General features: G+C 32.9%; 1 protein-coding gene and 1 long non-coding RNA gene across 3 annotated transcripts in view; both read right to left on the bottom strand.

Annotated features, from left to right (window-relative positions):
• LOC123545192 (guanylate-binding protein 1-like) overlaps nucleotides 1-3,688 on the bottom strand; it is a 77,273-nt gene extending 73,585 nt beyond the window's left edge. For both annotated transcript variants that reach the window (XM_053537680.1, XM_045331530.2), the window contains exon 1: nucleotides 3,504-3,688. The gene's annotated coding sequence lies outside the window, so the exon portion shown is untranslated. The remainder of the gene's footprint in view (nucleotides 1-3,503) is intronic.
• An 8,661-nt stretch (nucleotides 3,689-12,349) lies between these two features.
• LOC128552834 (uncharacterized) lies at nucleotides 12,350-14,729 on the bottom strand. The gene is made up of 3 exons (XR_008369188.1): nucleotides 14,640-14,729; nucleotides 13,041-14,140; nucleotides 12,350-12,878 (listed from the first exon to the last, which is right to left on the bottom strand). It is a non-coding gene; the product is annotated as an uncharacterized LOC128552834 (long non-coding RNA).
• Between the last annotated feature and the right edge of the window lie 624 nt (nucleotides 14,730-15,353).

Below are 15,353 nucleotides of genomic sequence, written 5' to 3'. Positions count from 1 at the left end.
TGATAATCGTATGATCAAAATCATGATTGTATGATAATCGTATGATCAAAATTATTTTCGACCATAAATGCGACAAAACGCCGACACGACACTGTGCGCCATGTCGATCTTTTGTCGCATCGATCAATTGTCGCATCGGCGTTTTATCGTGTCGATGTTATATCTGTTAATGTTTTGTCATAGACCCATTATACTTTATATACTGTACGTAGACATAAAGCTACATCTTAGTTGAAAGTATCATTGAAAAAATACAAGTATCATCACGGCAAACTATCTTATAGTCATACTTGGTACATGTTCAGGTTGTATAGGGTCGACAGTCAGATTCGTATTATAATAATTACAGCAGAAACAGAGTACATAAAAATTGCCGACGGTTAAGTTTATTTCCGGAAATCTTCGTGAATCTCAGTAATCTCCGAGAGCCTTATCTCGGACAGCGCTAAAATTAGAAATTAGCGGTCTCGCGAGAGCGCTAATTCACGTCCACGCATTACCAAAAATTGCGTTTGCGCTAAATTTTTGCCGCGCTAATAAATGTACGCCTACAGTATTCATTTACTAGTTTTTCGCGCTTTATGCCAGAATATCGTTAGCGCATGTTCATTTCTTTTTATAATATCTTCAGAATCCCTCGGAAGCAGAAAAATGCTTACATGTGATAAGAATAATCTTCCCACATTGAATTTATTAAACTCCTAAAATGTTTGGCAGAGCCTCTCATCTTATCATTTTATTCAATTCGTGCAATAAAGTCATATGTCAGGACACTCGTGAAATATCCTCTACATTGTATATAAGTGCACGTTTATTTTGAAATGTGCGCGTACGCAAAGCAGATTTCGACCCAGATTGTACGCCAAAGTTATGTATGGGCAGTCTGTTAACCCGGTCATCCTCACTTGTCGCAAGACAGACTGACAAAATATGATATATATATATATTTAGCGTTAGTTTTGTATCTTTTAGCGAGCCTCGATTTTGTACCATTTAGCGTTGAATGTATCATTTAGTGTCAGTTTTGTATCGTTTAACGTCAGTTGTTTCATTTAGCGAAGTTGTATCATTTAGCGTTCCCACACCCCTCTCGTTTAGTGTCGATTCCTTGTCCAAAAATGAAATTAACAGCAAGTCGAAAAATTTCCTGCTGCCAGAAATTATACAGACATATCCATGTTCACGTGCACCCACATATTAACGCACGGGTGGACAGGTGGACGTATTATTTTAAGCGTGCACGCACATTCTAGCTGCACTAGATATACGCGTTTTCTTATACATTAATAAGTGTACGCGTAAATATCTACACACGCGTATAATTTAACGCGCGCATGCGAAATTCTATGTGCTTGTATATATATATACGCGTGCGCATATATATTTTGAAAATATTATTTTCCATTATACGCGTTTAATTTTATGCATGCACGCTTTATTCTGAGTGCTTGTATATTTACAAATATGCATGCACATATGAACGTGCACGAGTAAATTAATATATAAGTATGTACCTACATATTTGCAATTACACATACATTTTTATTGATGTTTGACGTCATGTGAATGAAATAAAGCCATAAATAACCCAGTGTAATACAGTTCTGACGTTAGCGTCGTTTTAAATCTGATTTACTTGGTCTCTCGTAGATATTCTAGCATAAAACTGCTGTTCTTGTCACTTTTCGGGGATGTTTTAAGAAGAGAGAAAACATTTGTTAACAGAGAGATTCACGTGCTGTTATAAAACATTTTGATATATACACGTTCCGTGGTAAAGCGCTAAGGTATTACGGCCCATAACGGATAATTCAATGGAAATGACGTCAGCGTGAAGAAAAACAACAGATATCCCTGCGCGTTTCATTGAAATTAAATGACATTGAGGTAGAGTTGATTTATTCATTCTGCATTCGTTTTATGCGCTTTATGCTTAAATAGCTTTAACTCATGTCCATTTCGTGTAATAACATCTTTAGAACCCCTCGGGATTCTGCATATATTGTAACACGGAAAACATGCGTTATCCCTACAAAGAAAGAAGAAATTTTGATGTTTCAGCATAACAAATCTTGCATGTGATAAAAATTCTTCCCATAGAGCCTTTCATTTTATTATTTTATTCAAATTGTGTAATTAAGGGTGCTATTGTTTACTGAATACATGTTTTATACTTAAAATGACATTAACTGATCTAATGTACTAAACTTGTCGCAGTGAGTTAGACTGAACGCCGAACACCATGTCTTTGTTGTAGGTATGGGTTCGAATATAGAATTCAAAACAATAGAATATGATACGTACTAATTGAATTATAATTGCTAATACACTAAAGAATCATCATGGGTTCGAACCTACACGTTATGCGCATTCTGTGTATGTGCGTCAAACACTCTTACCAAAACACTGTGCAGTCTTTGTTAGATTTTCTAAAGCGAATCATCAGCCGAGATGATCCGACTACCAGATCAGTCTTAGTATATGAACTCGCCCAAAAGGTCAGTTTTGAAGGTGAAAGTGTATTTTACCCCAATAGAAAATTTATATCTTTTAGCGTCAACGATTTGTTTTATTTAGCGAGCCTAAAAGAAAGGATTAAATTTATATCACTTCCGCTTTTAGACACAATCTTTATTCAAATCGTCGTGGAGAAGATAGTGCGGATGACGCCTAGCCCGAGGACCGATCACACGACCAAGCATCTGTAGATTTGCGCTGTCCCTTTTGAACTAAGCAGGCGGGCTACATTTTTTTGCATAACTCTTCCCTAGGGGAAAATCCTACAGGAAATATTTCCTATAGGAACGCATTCCCATGGGAAACGTTTCCCTAGGGAACAGTTTCCTACAGGAAAGTATTCCCATGGGAAACTTTTCCCAAGGGAGCAATTTCCTATGGGATTCCCATAGGAATTCTTTCCCATGGGAAAACATTTTTTTTTTAACAAATAAACTAGCCAGTGCCATAAAAGTATTTTTATAAAACAGCTATGATGTTTTTCTAATAGTTTATATAAAAATAAAAAATAAGGTGTTCCCATGGAAAGATTTCCCAAATGTTTCCCATGGGAAAACACCGTTCCCATAGGTAGCCATTTTCCCATGGGAAATGACCGTTTCCCATAGGAAATCGGCCATTTCCCATGGGAAACAGAATATTAAAATAGCAATATCTATTAAAATAATAAGACTAGAATGATGAAAGTTATTGACTGCTATATGATAGATATGGGCTATCATTCAGTACCATTTTAAAGTTCAAAGCCTTTGTAGAATTACTTGACGTTTTTGCCAATTATTGTCCGTGGCAAATTAAAATTGGCGGCCATTTTAAGTATAATTGTCCTTATAATGGGCTGTGCTTTGTTCGATCAGTATCTTGTCATTTATCTATTTGAAAATGTTAGTTCTAAATATACGGCAATACAAAAATGTTTAAATACAGAAAAAAATTTTAAAATCCTCACAAATGATTAAGTCAAGTAGATATAAGTAAAAAATTACCTTGTGTGTTGTTCCAGTTAAATCTCTATATATTGTCTGTTTTCTTCGGCGTACACATGCTAGTTATATATATGTTTGTTGCACAATAAAATGATAAAACTACAGAATATGTGACGGCGGTATGCAAATAAGCAAGTTTCAACAAAACACTGATCATTGCTTCGCGGAAAAGACCCGGCAAAGCTTATTACCATTAGCATAATGAGATTTCAATCGTGACGGTAGTAAACTAGCTCTATCGATCAGTACTTTCACATTCAGTTCATGGAATAACAGCTGTTATAGTTAAGTAATTGTGATAGTGGACAGGTATTTTATGATTGATAAATTATTCTGAATTTGTTATCTTGCATTTACATGCAGTAGTAGTGACTATGATGTGCTTGTTCAACTTAGATACCGTTACTTGAAGTTTATAGATAGACTTTATGTTTTACTTGTATTTACATATTTTGACTCAGCTCATCTTTGTTTCATTCTCTATGTGGATGTTGTACCCAATCTAGGGATATGCACAATCTCAAGATTGAGCAGGTACAATTTAGGGATCCTCAAATAGCGTACGCAATCTCAAGATTGCTCAACAGATTTCTTCCGTGAACAAACTGGCGAACTAATACACTGGATAGTGATGTGAATTGTCTGAGATTCAAAAAAGTTCTCGAGTAGTTTGAAAGGCATTATCCGCTCGTTAATTGCATTTTGGTGACTATGCAAATTCAAATCCTCTTTTTCTCTACTATCTGTGCCTCGGTTTAGAGTGTAAAGGTATAGACACTTTACACCATGGTCAAAGGTCCTCCATCGAACTTAGAGAATCTGATTAAAGCAATTTGTGTATTGTTTTTAGATTTACCTTAGAGTTACCAGTCCTTATCTTGACTAAAAAAGGAAGCGCCTTTATTTATTGTCAACATATCCAATTAAAAATTGCAAGCATATTCAGTTTAGATGAACGTAGATTTTGTTTTGTAATTCAGTAGGACCTAATTCTTTATGTACACTTAAGCTTAAACACAATGACACTAATTAAAATGCTTATAATTTAGTCTATTAGAAGCCGTATCTGATGGCACAAACGGGAATGAACATAAATTTTTAAACCTCTCCAGGAAACAACTTCATGCTAAGAAATATGTACTTTAGATAATTCTTCGGTTAGTTCTTGTACGTTTATGCTGCCTTTCTTGAAACTACATAGTAAAATCCATCTTTGGACATATCACATTGTTTGAAACTACATAGCAAAATCAATCTTTAAACGTATCACATTGTTTGAAACTAAATACACAAAATGTAGTAAAATCAATCTTTAGACATATTATCATATTGTTTGAAACTACATAGTTAAATCAATCTTTAGACGTTTCACTTTGTTTGAAACTACATAGTAAAATCAAGCTTTAGACATATCACATTGTTTGAAACTACATAGCAAAATCCATCGTTAGACATATCACATTGTTTGAAACTACAACGTAAAATCAATCTTTAGACATATCACCTTGTTTGAAACTATACTAAAATCAATTTTTCGTGTCATATCCCTGTAGATATCCTTCTGCAAAAGCCTGTCAATGAGTAAACATTTAAAATAATGCTAAGGTATGATGCAGATGTCACGTGTACCGAGCGTTACTTTATAAAATGAATATATATAATTTTTCTCAAGCTATCTCTTTTGGATTAGTATAAAACTTGTATAATGAAATTTTCTTAAGCTGTCTTGCTTCTGATTAGTTTGACAAATGATTTGTAAATGATTATTTATAAATCAACTAAAACCAAGCAGGTAATAATCATTTCAATTTGTGGTCCTTATTGTTCACATACTGGTATCAAACAATCTAAATTTCTAACCTTTAACCAGTTGTTTCGAACATCTAACACCTTTCTCCCCAAATCTATGCTTCAACCCTTGTCTAACACCTGTCGAGGTTCAGCACTATCATTAAACCATCTGCTTATCCTGCGACCCGGACCTATTTAATAATATAGCTATCAAGAGGACGCAGCAAGGATGAACTGAAGCTGCAAATATGAGGGTGCCTCACCTAAATTATTTATTACCAAAGTTCCAGTAATAATTATGGCTTATTATTATTAATTATTATTATTATTTACCAGATTTTATAGCGCACTTTTCATCTATAAAATAAACGTTCAAAAGCGCTGTACAAACTACATATCACAGAATCATATGGACATACAATATAACACAAAAAATATTGTAATGGCCCGGATAATGAGAACTTACCACATACTTGTCATCTCAGGTGCTAATTCTACTCATGTTTTCCTTGTTTTTCATCTTTAGCTGCAAGTAACGTAACACAGAATTGTACACATATGTGTTGATCTAGATAAAATGACCGATCAAACACATATTATACAGTCCTATGTTCGTTTTAATCTAGATTCTAATCCAAGTTTGTGAAGTTTGTTTACTTTCTGGACTAGATTCATTTCTACATTTATCTGCATTTTACATCGTTTTTCCTGTATGTGAATCACTGTAGCAGCTGCACAATCACTCCATGTTATTTAAATATTTGTTTAAGACAACTGTCATCCTTTTATTCAATCCTATTTAGCGTAAATCAGCTTTATTTTCCTGAGAATTCACTGTAATTGTCACATTTTTCTGACAGGAAGTGTATTGGTTACGCTTCATTGTGGGATTGTTTACTTCCGTTACTAAGCAGCAAACGTAATCGTTGTCATCTTTAAAGATGTATAAAGCTAATAAAAACCTCAGATTTAACCCCCTGGTACATAATTTTACTGTAAATCACTCTTTTATTGTATAAAGTATCCTTTTTGAAGCATTTGACAGAATTCTCCAGTAATTTAGGCTTGTGACCAATTGTTTTTGGTCACTTGGTCACTGTGACCAAATATTTTTGGTCACTTGGTCACTGTGACCAATTATTTTTGGTCACTGACCATTTTTAGTTGGTAAATTTACCGTGTGACCAATTTTGACCAATGTTTCTTGGTCAATTTTCCTGCCTACTATAGAAGGGCCAGATTTGTGACCATCTGTGTCATTCCAGTTCTGAACAATAAGCTTAAGGGCACTTTTTGCTAGTCCTGAGAATTTTACCAATCTTTATCTTAGATTCAAATACAATAGTCTCAGCATGAATTATATTGGTGTAAGCACATTTTAACATAAAGCTGAAGTAATTTTGATATACACTTAGAAGATTTGTTTGAAGGAGCATTTATTTTTATATTACTTTTCAAGTGGATTTAATGTAAAAACAGTCTTATTGAAATGAACGTTACTAAGTACACATGCACCCATCTTTAAAAGTTATGGAAAGCCTATACAGTCTTAATAATGAGTATTTGTACTGATGTTTTACAAGTCCTCATTGCTGAATGGTGAATTATTTAGGCCTTTTGAGATATATTAAGTGATGAATAGAGTTTAATGCTCAAGTTAATACTGCATTTAATTAAGTTATGGAAAGCTAACACTGTCTTCTACATATATACTGTGTGACATTATAAACACAGCGTGGTATCTTGTGAATTGCTGAGTTCCTTTGAAATTTAATGTGATTCGTGTAATATTTTATTCGTTGATACTTTGTGTTTGAGTTATTTGTGTAACTTATAACAAAACACACAAATTAAACTTCATAAACTGTTAGTACAGAGTTCCTAGTCTTTGACCTAATACATTAGAAGAAGCTTTCTCATGTCGATCGGCCGAGTCCTCCCGAAAGTATTTAGCTCCTAACCGAAGGCTACATCTAGACAGAATAACCACCCTAGTGCGTAACAATCTATCAACAATAAAAGGTATTTAGCCTGAATCAGGTTTTACTCTACATTTTTATTGTACTAGATACTTTAAAGAACAATAAACAATAGGAAATAATTTCCAATGCAAAGCTTGTTTTTCAGTGCAAAGTGAGTTTCAATAGACCTTAAAGAAAAAGTGTGTTTTCAATGATCGTTTGAAAGCATCCAAGCTTTTACCGTCCTAATGGTAGCCGGAAGAGCATTCCATAACTTCGGTGCAGCTGATGAAAAACTACGATCACCGTACCTCACAGTTTTGCTTTTTGGAACAACTAATTGTTTTGAGTTGTTCTTGGATCTCATATTTCTTGCTGGCTAATAGAGCTCCAGTAAGTCTTTAACATAGATCGGTGATTGGTCATGCAATGCTTTATATGTGTGAACTAGAATCTTAAAGTCCACTCTATAAGTAACTGGTATCCAATACAGTGTTTTAATACCGATGTAACATAAAATTTTGACAACGTTGAAAATTGACCTCATGGGTCATTATTAAACGTTGAGAATTGACTCTGCCAACATTTTAACATTAAATTTTTATCAAAAAGTCGTTGAGACCTGATCAGTTGTTAAATTTTGATCAGTAATGGGGTCATTTTTCAACGGTTAGTTAAACGTCGGAGATCGTCTGTTTGTAGTAGAGAAACACACTGGAAATAACCAGAAATTATCGCAGGCATGCTGGTTAGATTCTTTAAGAATAATTTCAAAAACAGTAAATTTTTAATAACTATAAAACGGTAGCATTTTAAAAATATAGAGTGAGCAGTGTTGTCAAACAAAATTAATTTCTGTTTAATTACATATAGCTGCATTGTACTTATCGAAAGAAGCGTTTAAAGTTTATAAAGGGGAACGTAGGATTTGGGCCAATTTTGGCCCCCACCAAATTGATGATAAAATATGTGCCGTTTTTTACCAAAATGCATGTATTTTCCAAAAATATACATTAAAATCTGCAAGGACTATTGTTATGGAAAATCTAATGTTCACCTTATGTGCTGTAATGAAAGAAAGCATAAGCGTATCTTGGGGATATACTTAGATAAATTGGAAAAAACAAAATAATAAATGATTACTGTTACAAATGTTTGATTAAATATGAATGCAAACACATCAGGCTATTCAAACATACATAAGCCGGTAACAGAATTGTCATAAAAACGGTCTTAACTAAGGGAAATAACTCTTTGGAATCCTGAAACGTAAAATTTCTTAAAAAATCAATATTTTATTGGTTTAATTTTGTTAACGTTTCAAAGTATGATTTAAAATCATGTACAGAGGTAGAATTCTTGGCCTGGTTTATTTATGAATATAAAACGTGTACTTTTACTGTTGGCTGCCATGGCAACAGGGCTAAAATTTAGCATTTTTTAACTTTTTGCATGTTATAGCCTCAATATTTTGATGTTTGTACATTTAATGGACTTACCTCTGTCACAATTGACATTTCATAATGCTTCTGTAAAGAACGCAGAAAAGAGCCTTTCAGTTGCCATGGCAACGGGGCTGAAATTTAGCATTTTTAAATTTTTTGCATATTATGACTTAAAGACACTGATTCTGGTATGCCAGGTGTGTGGCCTATGGGAATGATAAGGTCTGCGTATTGGCGGTTAGGGCCAATACACAAGGCTGGACCATTGATAGACTTGCTTCTGTTTATCATAATAAGCTACTGTATAGCTACTGTGCAGTACATAAATTACAGGTGATATTTCTCACCTTCATAGCAAATCAGTTCTCACCTTTATAACAAGTTTAGAAACCTTGATTGAATTAGGGCTAAATAAACAGAGTGATAAGATACAACAGTGTTGTTTTTTTTTTTCATATTTTTAATAATCAAGTTTTTTAACAATTAAATTTCATCATTGCTATTTTTTTTAATCAAAATGCATTCAGGCACATAGCTTTTAGAAATAATAAATTATGTGTATTTTGAACAATGATATCTCTTTATTGCTGGATTTTATTATACATAAAAGAATCGTTATTTAGACAACACAAGGGGAATTATGCATTTTTAATATATAAAATCGTTCTGTCCATATTCCATTTTATCTACTAAAAAATGCAACTGAACGCTTCTTTAATTTCTAATAAAATCCAGCAATCATCATTTTTATCATTTTTTTCTGGTTTTATTATGTTACTTTTGATTTTTAAGATCATAATCATTGAATAAACAAACTTTTAATTTCTTTTATTAAGTTTTAAGTAATTCATTAATGGTAAAGGAGTGAGAATTGCTTTGCTATAAGAGTTATTATTTAATTGGCTGGGTCATTACTTAACATCAACTAAAATAATTTTGTGTACATTCTAAAAAAACAACAACAAAAAAACAGCATTTCAATCAATAAAATGCAAAACACAGGAAATAACCAGTTTATCTGTAGGCAATAAAATTTATGATTCTCTGACAATAATTAGGCTACATGTCAAGTCTACAGGGGTTTTATGGACCCTTATCAGATTGGACCAGACAGGATCTTGTATATTGGGGATTAAAAAGTCTGGTATTGGGGGGGGGGGGGGGGGGTCACTTATATAGGAGATTTTCTTTGCCTCTAAATATTTTGATGTTTGGATATTTAATGGACTTATCACTGTTACAAATGACAACTCATAATGCTCATTTTAAGAAAGCAGAAAAGAGCCTTTCAGTTGCCATGGTAACATGTCATTTAGTAATCTGTTTAATAACGTTTCCTTAGGATAAGTAAGTTTTCATTATTTGTTGTCACAACTTTTAAAATTATAAAGATAAATCTGTTAGCAGTAATGAAATGGATTTAATTAACTCACTTTGTTTTGCATGCGAAAAAAAGTATAAAAATATTTCATGGCAACAAAAGTGAAAATGTATGTTTCAAAGGGTTGAGTACTTTTACTGGAGAAAAATAAGTAGAGACTGCACAATTTCGAAGAGGGCCAATTTAAGAGCTGGTCTTATAGCAATGGCAACAGAAACTAGATGTGTGTTCATAGGACACAGGTGCCCCCACTCCTGCCACTGTAACATGGTTTAATGACTCAGGTTAAACAATTTTTAAGATGTTTGCAACACAAACTTTTAAGAACCTTATGTGTATTTTGACTTAGTTGGCTATCACTCTGGCCTTGCTGAGTAATCCTAAAAACACTTCAAAGGCTATAAAACAATCCTCTAATGTTTTATGATTCTAGGTCAAGTACATTTTAAAAAAACATGTTTCACAAACTTTTTTTTGAGTAAGTCTGGACAAGAAATCTGGTCTTGTGTAGTGTAATAATGACTGTAGGTAAAACATTTTCGGAGGTACGTGCGACAAAACATTAAAATGACAATTTTTTCCTAGGTCATGGGCCATAACTCCTACAATACTTAATGAATCAGGATGCGAAACCCCAGGTGCACAACTGCACATGCTGATCAACATTCCTGTAAACTTTGGTGACTCTAGGTCAAATACTTTTGGAGCTACGCGAGACACAACATTAAAATGACCAATTTTTACAAAGTCAGGGGCCATAACTCCTACACGACTGAATGAATCCGAACGCAAAACCCCAGGTGCACAATTACACATGCTGACCAACATTCCTGTAAAGTTTTGTGACCTTTACGTCAAATACTTTTGGAGCTATGCACGACACAACACTAAAATGAACAATTTTTACAAAGTCAGGGGCCATAACTCCTACACGACTGAATGAATCAGGACGCAAAACCCCAGGTGCACACCTACACATGCTGACCAACATTCATGTAAAGTTTTGTGACTCTACGTCAAATACTTTTGGAACTAGGCGCGACACAACATTCTCGGAAAGACGGACGGACAAGAGCAAATCTATATCCCCCTACCACTCATGGGGGGGGGGGGGGGGCGGCACAAAAAGCACAAAATTATATGTCTCCCATGATGGCCTGTCAGTGGTGACTGGGCATGTACCTTGCATTTATTTTCAGTATGGTTTGAATTTGACCTATTTGCCAAACACTATAGTGGCCATCTACTGAACATAGGCATTCATGCTATAATGCTGGATGATCATAATAAGTGAAAGTGTTCTCAAGCTTATATAACCTGAATCAGTCTTTATCTAATTGTCAGTGACCTTTAACTTTGATCTACTGACCCAAAATTATTCATCTCGGTTATGATTTAAAGCCTGATGACCATGGGCAAAATTATTATTCAGCTTTCCATAATAAAATATTTCAGTCTTAGGGTCAGTGTGATATTGACATTTCGCCTACCAGCCCCTTAAAGAAAGAGATCATCTACTAAACTACAATGAATTTTGACAATCATAAGCTAACGCATTCTGCTATTATTGATCAGTTACTGCTTTCAGTCTTCTCCATATTTTGTGTATAATCATACATTCCATTTAATGCCTTCCCTTTCCAGTTATTGAAGGCCAAATATGAGATATGACCAAATGCTAACTATTACTTTAGAAAATGAATGCAATGCATTTTCAATTGTGTACACAATAGACATTAGAATTCATATAATTGTGATTGGCTATCTTATATGAAGTTAAAGAAAAGAAATATGGAGCTAGTTCCAATCATAATTATGCAGCTTACTAGAAGACTCTAGACTGTATATATCAGCTTTTTTTTCTCATAACATATCACCATTCAAAAAATATATGTTTATCATATAGCTGCATCATACCTAATCAATGTTATTGCCAGTAAGTATTTATTGATTTATATTTGTAAGGCCATACTATATTAATTGTTAGATTATTATCCACTCCCACTATATTTATGCATCCCCTTACTATTTTTAGTTTCCAAGATCATCTATGGAATATTTCTATAAAGAATGTTATAAATTATTAACTTTCAGTTATTATTGCTTATAATCAAATCCATTTGACAAAAATTACTATTATAATTATGTCATTTTTTCTCTTTAAAACCTCATTAAAGCAAAAATAAAATATCTGATCTGAAATTAAAAAAAAAACTTCCTTCCCCTTGTGAAGAAAATTTAATCTAGCAATTAATTTATGATGGCTCCAGATACAAGTTAGGAAAACTATACAATGTTATGTATATTCTGCTATTCCATGAACTTGTCATGTGTAATAAATTTTTGACAGATGATGGCCACTGAATGTATCATTTTCATTTTTCAAAAATCAAGATATTTACACGTAAACAAAATTTATTACCATTTAACCTGACATATATTATATTACTACAAGCATTTTATATAAAATAATGATGTAGGAATGTGATAAATTAAACAGTTTGATAAATAATTAGTATTCATCAGTTATTAAAAACACTTGATTATCACAAATTTAGAAATAGCATCCACACTGTAACTTAGATTGAAATGCAACACTGGTAGTCTCTTTCAACACTGTAACTATTACCCCCATGTAAATATTACAAACATGGATATTGCACTTTAACATAAACATTAGTCACTTCTCAGTAAATGTGTATTGTGTAATCATTTATTCCAAGTATGTAATTTCTGATGCTCCAGCATGCGCCTCCAAATTCATTGTCCATGGCTGTTTTCAACCTAGATAGTATACCTAGAATGAAAGAAATCAAAAATATCATTCTGTGTAAAAAATGTGTAAACATGTTGAAATGTAGATGCAAATTACTAGAAAAAGACTTAGTGTCATGACTAATTGAAATGAAATATTCAATCATAAGGTTAAAAAGAGAAATCAAACATTCAAAATACTTACAAGTCCATAGAAAAACAGCTTAGTCTTTCAACATTTTGGGAAGCGATATACTTTGGTCTGTAATGTAATATAAAGCAACTTGATAAATTTTTAATATATCCTTTTGAAATGAAGTTCCTGAAATACTGAATTTTGTTATGTCATATATTGAATGCTTTTGTCATAGTTGATAGAAAATTGATTCTGAATCTTGTGCAAAAACAAATATATACATGAACTATCTTCTCATCTCTATAAAAAAAAATGCAAGGTACAATCTGTGTGTACATCAGAGCATAATTAGTGTTTTGAAGTTTTATTTATCAGATCTTCCTTAGGTAAAGGAAAAGAGATCTAAAATACCTTCTTATCATACTGGTTGTTTTGGGGCATTCAATGCTTCAAGACACACGGAAATACTCCCTGACATAAAAGGGTCAAATAATATTTTATGATATAACCAATATGCATAATTGTGTGATTCATCAATTAATTTAATTACACGGGTCATATTCATAATGTTTCTCATATTTTAAATTAGAAAATATTTCAACTTCAGGTCTTTAACAAAATATTGAATATCTTAGATGAAAATAATCTTAGAAGCTTTATGAATATGACCTCAGGTTTATAGATATAAAGCCACAAAATTGATTTAAAAGCAACTTTCTTGAATTAAAAGGTAATGTTCTGGCAGGTACCAGTATATGTGTATGACTGGTTCCACAGCAGCTGATCTTTCATTGTGTCATGAGAACAAGTAAGTCACACACCACAGCTATATTTTGGGTCTCAGTTGATCTGGTGTTACTCTTGCATAAATATGACAAACATTTTCTTTTACTCTAGAAAATATAGGTCACAGAAATTTCAAAAAGATCATGTGATACACTGCAACCCTGGATATACAGAATATAGAATAGTTATTTTAAAGTGTTTATGCTTTCAGTAGAAACAAAGTAGATAGATGGTAAGAACTGTGGAGATTAACTTGGGAGGCCTGCAATTATCATAAGAAAAAGTATGTAAGGAAAATTTTACAATTATCAAAAAGACATACCTTTTGACCACCAGTTGAAGGTAACTAAATAATCATCTCTACTGTATTCATACTATTATATCTGAAATATAATACAAAACAAACACTAATTAGTGCAAGACATCACAATATGTCAATATTATAATAATGATAATAAGAAACTACATTACTAGCCTTTATAATTTCAATCATATTCTGTTGTCCTTGAAGCATTCTTTTATATCTGAAGGATTAATTGCCTCATTTGTGAAGGACACCAGAAAAATATTCCAATATCTCATTGCTTGTATTTGTCAAATTACTGCTTCATTAATTTCATATACAGTACATGTATTCAATGAGTACACACCATTCATCAGGTTGAATCAGAAAAATAATGCAAAATGTAAACACTGTCACTGTGTCAGTAGATTTTTTGTCTTCCTACTGCAAATTATTGTGAGTGTCACAGATAACATAAACAGTCTGTACCGTTGTGCCACTTGTGTGTCAATAATTCTGCTCTATTTCCATTGAAATAGAATCGAATGAATACTTCCCTAGTTAATGTAACACAACAAAATGGCATTTTATGTATTTACCTTAAAAATTCAACGTAGAAGGGTAAAATGTTGTAATAATTCCTAGATAACAAATCTACTTTCGTTTTCACATGCACATGTTGACAGCGGCGCCACCTATAATATTGCCTGGCAACGAGCACCTTGCTTCAATGGAGGCCACTCTTATACGTGAGAAAGGCCAGACAAATAATACCATTTTTTTTCCAAAATTCGTTTATTAGCAACCCTTGCTTCAGTTTCTGGTTAGGAAAATATTAAATAGAATTAACAAATGTAATAGGTGTTATAAATTGTTAACTGAAGCAAGGGTTTCTAATAAGCAAATTTTGAGTCTGAAAAGGCCGAATTCATCGATTTTAACGCGAAATGCCTGTACCGGTTGTACTTTAAACTAATTTTACATCAATACTGAGAATGTGTTATTATTAAAAACGACACAGTTCGGTAGTTTAAAGTTTATTTAAGTGAAAACAATCTTTTTATTTTTCAAAAAATGGGGGCCATCTGCCTATATAAATCCTACGTACGCCTTTCAAATAAACCTCTGTTCTGAATTTTATTATGTTGTTTTAGTAATAAAAAGCAGGGTATAGACAGTACGTGAAAGTGGCAGTTGTTCCCTTGGATGTTTTGAGTGTGTCAGGAAGGGAAACAGCGCGTATCCTTGTGGATGAAAACGTAAAATAATAATATCGGTTGTTTTCATATAGTTTTGCTTAAAATTCTGATATT

Source organism: Mercenaria mercenaria, chromosome 1 (genome assembly GCF_021730395.1).
Source record: "Mercenaria mercenaria strain notata chromosome 1, MADL_Memer_1, whole genome shotgun sequence".
Taxonomy (NCBI): domain Eukaryota; kingdom Metazoa; phylum Mollusca; class Bivalvia; order Venerida; family Veneridae; genus Mercenaria; species Mercenaria mercenaria.
Note: the sequence above shows the minus strand (reverse complement) of the source record. Positions and strands in the feature narration are given on the sequence as shown.